At 39.2% G+C, this 12,122-nt stretch overlaps 1 protein-coding gene and 1 non-coding gene across 20 annotated transcripts in view; both read right to left on the bottom strand.

The window, feature by feature from the left end:
• Positions 1 to 12,122, bottom strand: part of LOC123674454 (CUGBP Elav-like family member 4) — a 645,081-nt gene that overhangs the window by 219,371 nt on the left and 413,588 nt on the right. The gene's annotated exons all lie outside the window — the stretch shown is intronic.
• Trnat-ugu lies at positions 4,700 to 4,772 on the bottom strand. Its single transcript has one exon. It is a non-coding gene; the product is annotated as a tRNA-Thr (tRNA).

The following is a 12,122-nucleotide window of genomic DNA, read 5'->3' as shown; positions in this document are numbered from 1 at the left end:
CAACAATTCATAATGAAAATTATCCTTTGATGTCGGCCTCATCCAGAGCAGCTATATCCACTCCAGTCGTATCCGCCAAATTCCTCGGCCCTCAGAAGAACTCTCCTTCCTCTCTTCTCTGTAAACACAGAAGGAACCAATTAAATTCAATCAGGTTCGGTCCATCAGAGCCATTAACCGACGTTTCGTGTTTGTGCACAAACTTGGATGCTAATTGAGCATCCTCGACTCGAAATATGGACGAAACCAGGGTCGGATCCTTGCCATGATTGATGCTGTTAGTATTTCCCATAAACTGTTACGCCAATACTGCTGCGAATCAATATGAACGTTAAATAGCTGAGAGCTAGTTGGGCATGAATTAATTGAGATGACTAGATGCGCCAGATTGATCCGCGGTAGTTTTCATCTCTTCACAACTAGGTTGTTTGGGCATGAAGAATCCCATCGTTCTAATGGTGATACACGTAATTTTGGAATGAAGATAATGTTTACCATGAAAAGTGATAACACTCTGAGAAAAACAACCTTCATTTGAATACAATCATCAGAATATGCATTATTTTATGGGTTCTTGTGATATACTCCAAGTGGGGTATCAGTATATTCAGTGCTGGCTTTCAATAAATAGAGGGTGTTTTTTTAGAGCTATAGAACTTTAAATTGCAATAAAACAACGATGGATCATTCGATTGACATGAATTCTATTTATCCGCAAGATAATCTTGTGGCATTACATTCTGAATATGATTTCTGGCATATGGCCGCGTCGGCTGGCTCGGATGTAGTCCAATCTGGACTTCCAATTTTCGTGGCCGTATATCGGCAATAACACGGCGAATGTTGTCTTCCAAATGGTCAAGGGTTTGTGGCTTATCCGCATAGACCAATGACTTTGCATAGCCCCACAGAAAGTAGTCTAGTGGTGTTAAATCATAAGATCTTGGAGGCCAATTCACAGATCACCAAAACGTGAAATTAGGCGGTCACCAAACGTGTCTTTCAATAAATCGATTGTGGCACGAGCTATGTGATATGTTACGTCGTCTTGTTGGAACCACAGCTCCTGGACATCATGGTTGTTCAATTCAGGACTGAAAAAGTTAGTAATCATGGCTCTATACCGAACACCATTGACTGTAACGTTCTGGCCATCATCGTTTTTGAAGAAGTACGGACCAATGATTCCACCAGCCCATAAAGCGCACCAAACAGTCAGTTTTTCTCGAGGTTTTTCTGGATGTAACGGTGTTTCAACATACACTTGAGGATTAGCTTCACTCCAAATGCGGCAGCTTTGTTTGTTGACGTAGCCATTCAACCAGAAGTGCGCTTCATCGCTAAACAAAATAAAATGGACGTAGTGCGCGATACGTATTCCGCACAGAACCATTATTTTCGAAATGAAATTGCACTATTTGCAAGCGTTGTTCAGGGGTGAGTCTATTGGCAAACCAAACTGAGAATAAATCATTTGACAGCTGTTGAATCGGTCGCCATCTTGAACACTTGAACAGAAATGCCACCTTAATATTATATACCTCGAAAAAAAAACCCTATACCTAACGTCTGCCATATTTGTGGAGCTACAGAAGGAACTGTCCTTTTCATATATTCGATGACACAACAGCAACTGTTTTGAAAAAAAGGGCCTTTAAATCAGAGCTCTATGAGAGCAGTTTTTTACCATAATCACTAAGTGAACGAATTCACATAAAATCATCGTTTTATGATGAAGCAATTAGAGAATGTAAGACAAGAGAAAAATTCTGAAGCCAAGGGACACAAAATTCGAGAATATTCCAATGAATCTAGAAATCCTGTTATATGGATCAAAATGAAATATTTCGAAGGTATCCATATAAAATTTAACTTATTCAAGAACTAAAGGCATCACTTCTTCTAGGATTATAATGCTTGGGTGATACTCAAACTATTTTGAGATTCACCTTTAAGTTTGACTGTCATGATAGTGCAAATTTTTGCTCCAACGGCTAGCTTGATGTGCAAAATTGCAAGACTTGGGGAAATACCTTTGTTTGGAAAGATTTCATTTTGATTTTGTGAGTTGATCTTAAAGAACTTCTAAGATTATTTAGAGTCATGACAGTGTATATGAATACAGCATAATATTTATATCATAAAAAAGCTGATGCTTTTCCATTCTACTCCTGAAATCCTTGATATCAAGAATAAATTCACAATTCAAATTCCAATACTTTGGTATGGGACTCAACCGATTGTGAAATTGATATATTTCTCAAATTGAAATTGATGCCTAATAACTTTTGAGATGAGTTACAGTTAATGTTATGAAAAAGCACCTGTTGATCGAAAATTTCATTATTTGTGTCGATATTTTTTGATGCAGTATAAGGCCGTACATTAAAAATTTGATATTTGAAAAAGCAAATAATAAATAACAGTTAATTCCATCATTCGAATGACCTATTTCGAATTCTGCTAATGCATTTCAAAATTGCTTGTATTCAAGAATATTTGTTGATTATTCGTTCTCCATCTTGGTACTCAACAATAAGTGCTCTCATTCCCGCTGAAACCATTTTGGTCCATCAATTTGTATAGGGGATGCAGTCCTGCTGAAATTTCAGGAAATCAGAGACCAGGATATAATTCCATTAGAACTTAATTATCAATAAAATCAATGAGTGCTCCCATCAAAGCTCGAGCACTAGCAGCAAACCCTCTTTAGTGGTTGTAATTGGATTTTGTATCAAATTGAAGCAATGGCTGTAGCACGGGCTTTTAGCGACAAAACATATATTTGTTATTGGGTAATTCATCTGTTTATATCAATTATACCGGAGAAAGTTACGTTGTGCCGGAGGCATGAGGATTTGTTTCATGTTTAGGGGCAGGACCGAAATGAGATACGCGGAATACCGAGAGAATATTCAGAATTGGAGCTTTTCCATATTTTCCTTTCTCCAAACTCGTATATTGTATTCTGTCGAATAATATCCGGGCATCTGGAGAGGCCGACAAATGGCGATGTAGTTTTCTCAACTTCTCTTGTGACTTTTGAAAAGAATTATGGAAAAGAATTTTTGATGCATTCAGATATGTTCTGCAGCATTTTCATTTTAATCTATCCTTTAGCTAATTGAGATTATCATTGATTTTTGTGATGAAATGGAAATCATCTTTGATCAAAGAGAAAATAAGACACTACCATCAATTCACTTCTAGATGTGCTTTCGAAAGGCACTGCCATTGCCACAAAATTTTTTTGTCGCTAGTACCAACCTTCAGAAGATGAGTGTCAATAGTTCGGAACATAGGTCAGGATCTAGATATTTAAATCAAAATGACGCTACATTTTTCAATGTTTGATGATAAGATAAAAATGAGTTTCAAGTGTTGATAAAACACTCTTTTTCGATGGGAAAAAATGGCAAGAAAGGTTGAGAAGTGGTATGCTGTCTAAACATGGTCGGAGAACCACCTACGATGCTCTACAATCTGATTACCCGAATCCGGTTGTTGTTCCAGAAAACATGAAAAAACTCCAAGAAATGGTTTTGAGCGATCGTAAATTGAAGTTCCGCAAGACAACGGTATAGTTGAAGATAACAGCAGGCAGTGTATTCACTATTTTACGTGAACAACAATTTTTCTATGAGAAAGCATTTTTCGAAGTGGGTGCCGCACTTGCTAACGCTTTTTGAAACTGTTCAATAGAACAAATTGGTTGATATATGACACTCGATGAAATTTTAATTCCTCAATATTCTCTTGAGTCCAAGTGAAAGTGAATTCAGTGGGAAACAATTGGCGAAAGCCGACCAAATTCCGAACAGCAGAAGGCAAGGTTATGGCATCCGTTCTTTGGGACGTGCATGGTAGATATATTGTTCATTGAATATCTTAAGAGAAGTAAAGTGAACCATAGTGAATATTACATAACGTTATTGGATCGATTGAGTCCACCAATTGAGAAAAAAGTCCTTCAAAGCAAAATGAAGATATTATCTTCCACCAAGGCAATCCTCCTTGTCATAAATAAATGAAACCGTGGTAGAATTTAACGAATTTTTCTTTCACCTGCTTGGCCACTCAGCTATTTCTCCAGATCTGGCATCTAATGATCTCTCGAGTTTTGCAGAGCTTCAAAGACTGCTGCAGAGATATAATTTGGGCTCTAATGTAGAAGTGATTGCCAAGGTTTTTAGTCTATTTCGAAAGCAAAGACGAATCTTTCCATCGAAAAGGTATTAAAAAGCTAAAGACACATTGAAGAAGATGTATCATTTTTTAATATGACACTGTTGTCGAATGGAGCATCAGACTTAACCAGACTTAGTGGTTGAAGTGATAGACCTTCTAGATTCTCGATTTTTACCGAATGATTGAGGTCATTTCAAAGTAGCATTTATGCTTTTTCGATCTGAGGGAGCGGATTGAAGATAAATAAATATTGTCATTTGAGTCTAACGCCTGTAAATAGTGTACAGGTGAGGAAAAAACACCAGGAAATTCAAATTTTCATTGGCTAATTCAACTGAGTTTTATAACGAGAATTGAGAGAGAATCACTGACGAGAAGTTCATGATGTAGAGCACTTCTTTATACATGCATTAATTATTGATCCCATGAATATCACAAAATTATATGACATTAATTACCGAGGAATTGATTTCACGGCAATCAGACAATTTTTCAATTCTGGAAAAAGTACCTCCTCGAGCAGGACTCGAACCCGCAACCCCCGAATCACAAGTCCAACGCTCTAACCACTAAGCCACCGAAGAAGCTGAACAACATTAATTAATCAAATGTGAACTCATCTTTCAATTGATTCATCGAATCTACTATTACTGTAGTATCTATCACGGAAAATATTTATATTCATAGTGAAAATGAATAAAAAAAAGTAATAGAAAAATATTCTCAAATATATGTCACATCAGATTGAAAAGTTTCTCTTTTCGACCACCATTCGAAATACCATTTTATTTACACGACCCTCATTTAATTCCCGAACGATAATACCCCCAACAAACAGAACCTCAACAAAAATAGGTCTCCATTCGGAATCGATGAGAAATAACCCCTTCAGGAATATAATCCGATTTAGCACTCCAACGCTATCACTACGAGACCCGCAGTCGGTTCTACTGGATTTAATCAGTCAAAACGTTCGAAAAGATATCCGCGGTAGAATTAAAATCCCCGTCGCCGTGCAGGACCGGAACTACCACATTAACTAGCGCGAATCCCCCGCGCGAATGTAGGACATGAGGATTATGACAGGATCCAATCATCGCTCCGTGCCCAATCCCTGTTCGCTGATCATATTCGAACATTGGCCTTAATTAACATTGTTCGAATCCGTATCTGGGAGCGGATCCGCCATTCTATTGACTTCCGATTAAATTCTGTGGCAATTGTCGATGGCCGAGCCGCCAATATCTAGGAAACACCGCAAGAAATATCGTCGTCTGATGAGCGCTGCGATGGTGTGGCCTATGTGACCGGTTTGTGGTTGTTTGGGTATGGAAAATTGCGGTGTTTGCGGTGTATTACTATTTCCTGTGGATTGGCAGTCGCCTATCACCAATATGTTTCGATTTGGATCCTTTCAGCAGGTTATAGATCCCCAAATTATGCTGGAAGTTATATTAATAAAAGATCAAGGGATACAAATGTATGATAAAAATTTTAATGAAAGTTATTCTATTTCCACTAAGTGAAAACTAAGTAACTAGAGTATTTGAAACAAGCTGAAAACAATTTTTTTGGTCCTATGGTGTCACAAACTCTGACCTACTAAGGAGCTGAATCAACAAACAGAACATTTGTTTTTTTTTCCAATGTTCATAAAGTGTGAAATTGGAGTAATAGTCATTTTATTTTCGATTTTTCTTCAAATAAAGACAGAGTCAATCCAATAGGTATAAATAAGATTGAATAAATACTGTCGTTTAGACAGTGGTTGTTTCTTGCTTGGGATTTTGAATAGCTGTCGCATTGGCACATAAACTCTTAATGCTATAGCTGGCTTACAATCAAATATTCTCCTTTTCAATTTGTTTATCATCATTGTGTTGAGCTAAGCGATACTAATCAGTTATACGAAAAGGGAAATCTTTCGTTGAACGTTTATGAAGAATAGATTGATTAGAGTGCGCTGACAACAAGTTTAGTAGAATACTATGTCCACTGTGAACCCGAACAAATAAGGCAATATGAATATCTACAGTTTGAAACAATGTTCACAATAATAATTTACTGCTCACAGAGGTTTTTTTTGGTGAAACATGGATAGTATAGCAAGGAGTAAATTATTGAATTTAAAGATAACAATCGTGGAGGTTTTATCATGTAAACAATTTTTGTTACTTGAATATTGTAGTCGTTTTTTGCAAGTTTTTTGAATTTCACAACAAACCAGCTGTTCGAGGAGATCCCAAAGTCGATGTTTGGTTGTCGTTAAAATGCCTAGAGCACGTGAACGTGTGAATTTATCACCAGATAAGTGAATTTGAAAGAGGTTGAATTATTGGTCTACGGGAGGCGGGGTTGTCATTTCGAGAAATTGCTAACCGTACGAATAAGAATACAATTACTGTTATGAAATGTTGTCAAGCGTCGTTTGATAATGCTCAAAATCGAAGAAGAGTAGGCACCGGACGTCGAAGGGGCACAAATGAAGTTCAAGATAGACGTCTAAGACTTATGGTCATTAGAGACCGATTTGCGACAACTCAATCTTTGGCTGTTGAGTGGTTAGAAAAACAAGACCATCCTACAACTATCCGAATGGTTTACCGCCGGATAAGGTCTTTTGGACTGCAGCATTATCGAGCTCATCTTGTGTCACCTCTGACGGTTGAGCATCTTCGGCAACGATTACAGTGGTGTAGAGAACGTCAATATTGGAATATGGATTGGCATCAGGTCGTCTTTTCTGATGAATCTCGTTTCTCCTTGGATGCACATGATGACCGAAGAAGAGTTAGACGAAGTCGAGAAGAAAGACGTGAACCTCAGTTTGATGTTGAGCGTCATGTACACCGGACAGTAGGCGTTATTGTATGGGGTGCTATTGCACATGCAAGTAGGTCACCTTTAGTCTTTATTCGAGGTAACATGACAGCGCTGCGTTACCTTCAAGAAATAGTGGAGCCATATGTTCTTCCCCTCCCGGGCAAGATAATGCCCGACTTTATCTTGCCAGAGTATTTTTGAAATTGTTCGAAGCGACCCATGCGAATATTTTGCCATGGGCGCCCAGATTTTCCGATCTTGCGCCCATAGAACATGTTTGGGACATCATGGCTTGAAGGCTTGGAAATTCACCCCAGCCCCCACGGACTTTGGCGGCTCTTAGAGATGAATTACAGGTAACTTGGGATAGTATACCTCAAGAAGAATTAGACCATCTTATTGTATCAATTCCGAGACGTATCGAGGAGTGTATAGATAATCGCAAACACATTATTAACTAATTTATTGAAAACAATTGTGAACCCTCCGCTTTTTTCTCCAAATTTTAGTCAATTACTCCTTGCTATGCTATCTACGTTTTACCAAACAAAATTCAAAATTTAAACAGCTCCTTCTGCGTGTTGCAGTTTCATTGTCAGTTTGTCAGTAGATATTTACTTCAACTGTCAAGCAGTGTATTTTATCCTTTCTCCTCTTTCGCTTCAGCTTATAATTTTTATATTCCCCCCAAAAACGTCCGCAAGAAACTCACATCCCAAACAACAGTTGTTAGTTTCGAGCAAGAATGTCGACTATAAAGACCAAGCCGTCGCACGGCCAGCTATTCCACCGGATAACCGACACCCCAATAATGAACTCAAAGAGATTTTATATATCCACTTCTTAACGCCCGCCCGGGCGGAGACCGGTTTTGTAGGGGGCGTAAGAAGAGTCATGTCCCGGATAAATTTTAGTCCCGAGTTCGTTTTGTTCGGATTAGGCGAGATTGCGCTGATGGCGACGTAGTAGTTCTCCTATGGCGGCTCGCTGTAACAACCAGCGAGCTTCAACTTCTACACAATGTTACCCTAATCCTTCCGTCCTATATTAAACGGGAACTCTTATTAAATTTGAGCCGGTTCGCAGAGGTCGCTGTCTGGGCTTCATGGGCATTAGGGCGCTGCAGCAGGTTCCGAAAAAGGTGTATCTATATGCAAATGCCGCTCTTTCAATGTGATTATGTCGCCAAGTATTGTGGAGGAGTAGAAAGACGATTTGTTTTTTTTTGCCTCGCAGGAGCGCTCTTTTGTGTGGGAGTAGTTCGGATGTTGATCCGCGTTGCCTTGACGGAGAGGTTGGATTATCTACAGGGTTTAGTGTGACCTGTTGTAGTTATTTTGTGTTCACCTACGAAGTTTGTTAGTTCGACGAAAATCGTTGTGATACATTGTGATATATAAAATATTAGGAAAGTCAGGAGCTTTTAAGCGTTGGTTTATTCATATGACAATTGCTCTATGAATAGTTTGAAATTGTTCATATAATCATTTCGAATCTCGACAGCGTTTGTTTTGCAGACAATAAATTATCAGCTAATTCTTTTACTATATTTTTCTTGAATTATGTATGGTTCTGGTTACATTCTCAACATATTATTTCGAGATAAAAAGATCGTAGATGTCACATATTAAGCTTAGGTATTTGTAAACATAACGCCATCGAAATGTAAGTTGATTTATGTCAGCAACATAAGTTATTCTCGAATAAACATGTCAGTTTACGAGCCAAATTTTCGTAAGGAAGGTTTTAATTTTCTACTTTAATATGAAGAAATCTGCGGCTGAGGTTCATCGAATGCTCTCCAATAGTGAGGCCGCTAGTAGTGAAAGAACAAGCCGAAAGTGGTTTCAACGCATCAAGAACGGCGATTTTGAGATGGAAGACCAGAATGGCGGTTGAAGAGAAAAGGTTTTCGAAGATGCAGGATTGGAGGCATTACTTGATCAAGACTCTTGTCAAACGCAACAAGAATTGGCACGATCATTGGAAGTGACGTAACAAGACATTTAAAAACGCCTGAAAGTCATGGGAATCATTCAGAAACAAGGAAATTGGGTGCCGTACGAGTTGAACCCTAGAGATGTTGAACGGCGTTTGTTTGCTTGTGAGCAGCTACTTGCAAGGTGAAGGCGGAAGGGATTTTTGCATAATTAGTGGAGGCAAAAATGGGTTCATGACTATAATTCCAAGCGCAGAAAATCATGGGGATATCCCGGCCATACTTCCACGACGATGGGCAAACCCAATATTCACGGTTCCAAGGACATGCACAGTATTTGGTGGGACCAGCTTGGCGTAGTGTATTATGAGTTGTTGAAACCTATCGAAACAATCACAGGCGATTCTTATCGAAAGCAATTAATGCGTTTGAGCGGAGCATTGAACGACAAAGGGTCGCAATACAACGCGAGACATGATAAAGTGATTTCAAAGCATGACAATGCTCGACCCCATGTTGCGAAAGAGTTCAAGTCATTATTGAAATTGAAAGTCCTTCCCCACTCGCCATATTCTCCAGACGTTGCTCCTTCGGACTATCACTTGTTTCGATCTAAAAATTTGGATCGATTCATGGAACGCTGTGGATTCGTACGCTGCCCGAAAGATGGGAGAAATTAGTGACCAGCGATGTCCAATATATTGTCCATTTTTTATAATAAAGCCTCGAATTCCAGGAGAAAAAGGCGGAAGCGAAGTTGTATGCCTATGCTTGCTAAATCGATAGTAAAGGCTAGGTGTATGAATCGAAAACCTGGTGGAAAGTCTTCTTCTGATTGACCTTGCGTAAATATGCACGAATTAAACATTCTTCAATTATGTACAAACATATTCACAAATTGTTTCCTGAACCATCCTATGAAACAGTGACAGAAGCGACCCGATGTTCTCATTGCTATTATTTATAATAGCGCTCAATAGCAATAGCAGAGTTTTTAGTTCGTTCAATATTTTACTCGTATATTGATCTGAGCAGAATTAAAATAGAATATTCAGAATGTCGTCATTTCCGTAGGGAACAACTCTGATCGTTAAGTTAAAATTCAAAGAATGTATTACCTCATTTAATCCAATATATTATTTAGTTCGAATTCACAAAATGAAAAAAATTAATAGAAATTCCGTCATTTTTGAAAGTAGGTCTTCAGTCACAATGCGAACTTTTTCATCCATTTTATCAGTTTCAGACGACCAACTTCCCGAAATGAATCTCTTTCACATATAAGAATCAGCAACATTCAAGGCTGTTTTCCGAAAGAAAGGCGAACACCGCACTGAAAAATACACCCTTCCTCCAAATTAGGAACGAAACGATGAGGAAAATACTCTTGGACTTCATATGACGAAAAATAATGGAAACATGAAGAAAAACAACTGGTGGGTTATTTGTTCAGTTCCTGGCGCACTGTCGCAAGGGAAAGAATCCTTTTATGTTGTTCGCAACAAAGGTGGAACTTTGTCGAAAATATAATGTGGTTCTTTGACTCTTTCCCAAGTAGCAGTGGAATAGGGGGAGTTTCGCAAAGTTTGTCGAGACAGAGACCAATTCGGTGAATCAAAAAACCATTCAGGAGACTTCAACGTTGAGAATGTGTTCTTGTATTCAATATCCTGAAACAGTGTGTGGGTGCTGTGTGGAAAGGTGATGAAGTTGTTTTTCTTTTGATCGCAACAGATTGACAGGAAGAATTCGGGTTTTCGCTTTCGACGATATTAAACATGTGGATTCATGCCTAGAAATGGCCTTAGATGGAATAGATATCTCATTCTAAGAAGAGAGATCTAATTCCATTAGATCCTAGGTCATTTGAACATTCAACATCGCTTTGAGGGAAGGGGCCACAAGTAGACGTGTTCAAAATGATCTGGTCTAGATTATCTGATTACGAGATAGTATTCTATAGGAAACAAGGGTGATGGATTCTCATCTTCATTTTGCGATGATTTCACGGTGACATCATGATCGTAATTCCACCACTTTGATCACTGTCGTATTCGATGAAACGATGCAACAGTGATTTGAAAATGTTGGTGTGTGAATAAGTCTTTCCCGTTTTTTTTCAAATTTTGAGCCTTCATTGTGAAAAAATGGTTACAAATGAATTATTGAAAGTATTGGCCATCGCTAGCTACAACTTTTCCCCATCTTTCTGGCAACATACGAATCCCGTTGCGAAAAAATTCGACCGGTTTGGCCTCTATCCAGTCATCCACCCATTTTTTGGCTTCCTCGTAGGAATGGAAGTGCTGGTCAGCCAGGCCATGCGTCATCGATCTGAAGAGATGGTAATCACACGGAGCAATGTCTGGACTATACGGCGGGTGGGGTAGGACTTTCCATTTGAGCGTTTCTAAGTATGTTTTCACCGGCTTTGCAACATGTGGGCGAGCATTGTCATGTTGCAAAATAACTTTGTCGTGCCTGTCGGAGTATTGTGGCCGTTTTTCTCGCAGTGCGCGGCTCAAACGCATCAATTGTCGTCGATAGACCACGCCTGTGATCCTTTCATTCGGTTTCAGAAGCTCATAGTAAACCACACCTAGCTGGTCCCACCATATACAGAGCATGAGCTTGGCGCCATGAATATTTGGCTTGGCCGTCGATGATGATGCATGGCCGGGTAGTCCCCATGATTTTCTTCGCTTCGGATTATCGTAACGGATCCACTTTTCATCGCCAGTCACGATACGATGCAGAAAACCCTTTCTTTTATGTCGCTGAAGCAGCTGTTCGCAAGTGAAAAAACGCCGTTCGACGTCTCTCAGCTTCAGTTCGTACGGCACCCAATTTCCTTGCTTTTGGATCATTCCCATGGCTTTCAAACGCTTGGAAATGGTTGTTCGGTCAACTCCCAATGCTTCAGCAAGTTCTTCTTGCGTTTGACACGAATCTTCATCAAGCAAAGTCGCCAATTCTTGATCTTCAAAGATTTGCGGCCGCCCGGAACGCTCCTTGTCTTCCACGTCGAAATCGCCACTTTTGAAGCGTCGAAACCATCCGCGAACACTTGAATCATCGACACAACCTTCTCCATAAGCTTCCTGAAGCAACCGATGCGCCTCGGCAGCAGATTTCTTCAAATTGAACCAATAAAGTGAAACTTCCCGCAAAT

This window comes from Harmonia axyridis, chromosome 3, assembly GCF_914767665.1.
Source record: "Harmonia axyridis chromosome 3, icHarAxyr1.1, whole genome shotgun sequence".
Taxonomy (NCBI): Eukaryota; Metazoa; Arthropoda; class Insecta; order Coleoptera; family Coccinellidae; genus Harmonia; species Harmonia axyridis.
The sequence above is the reverse complement of the archived record's forward strand: the minus strand, read 5'-3'. Positions and strand labels throughout refer to the sequence as shown.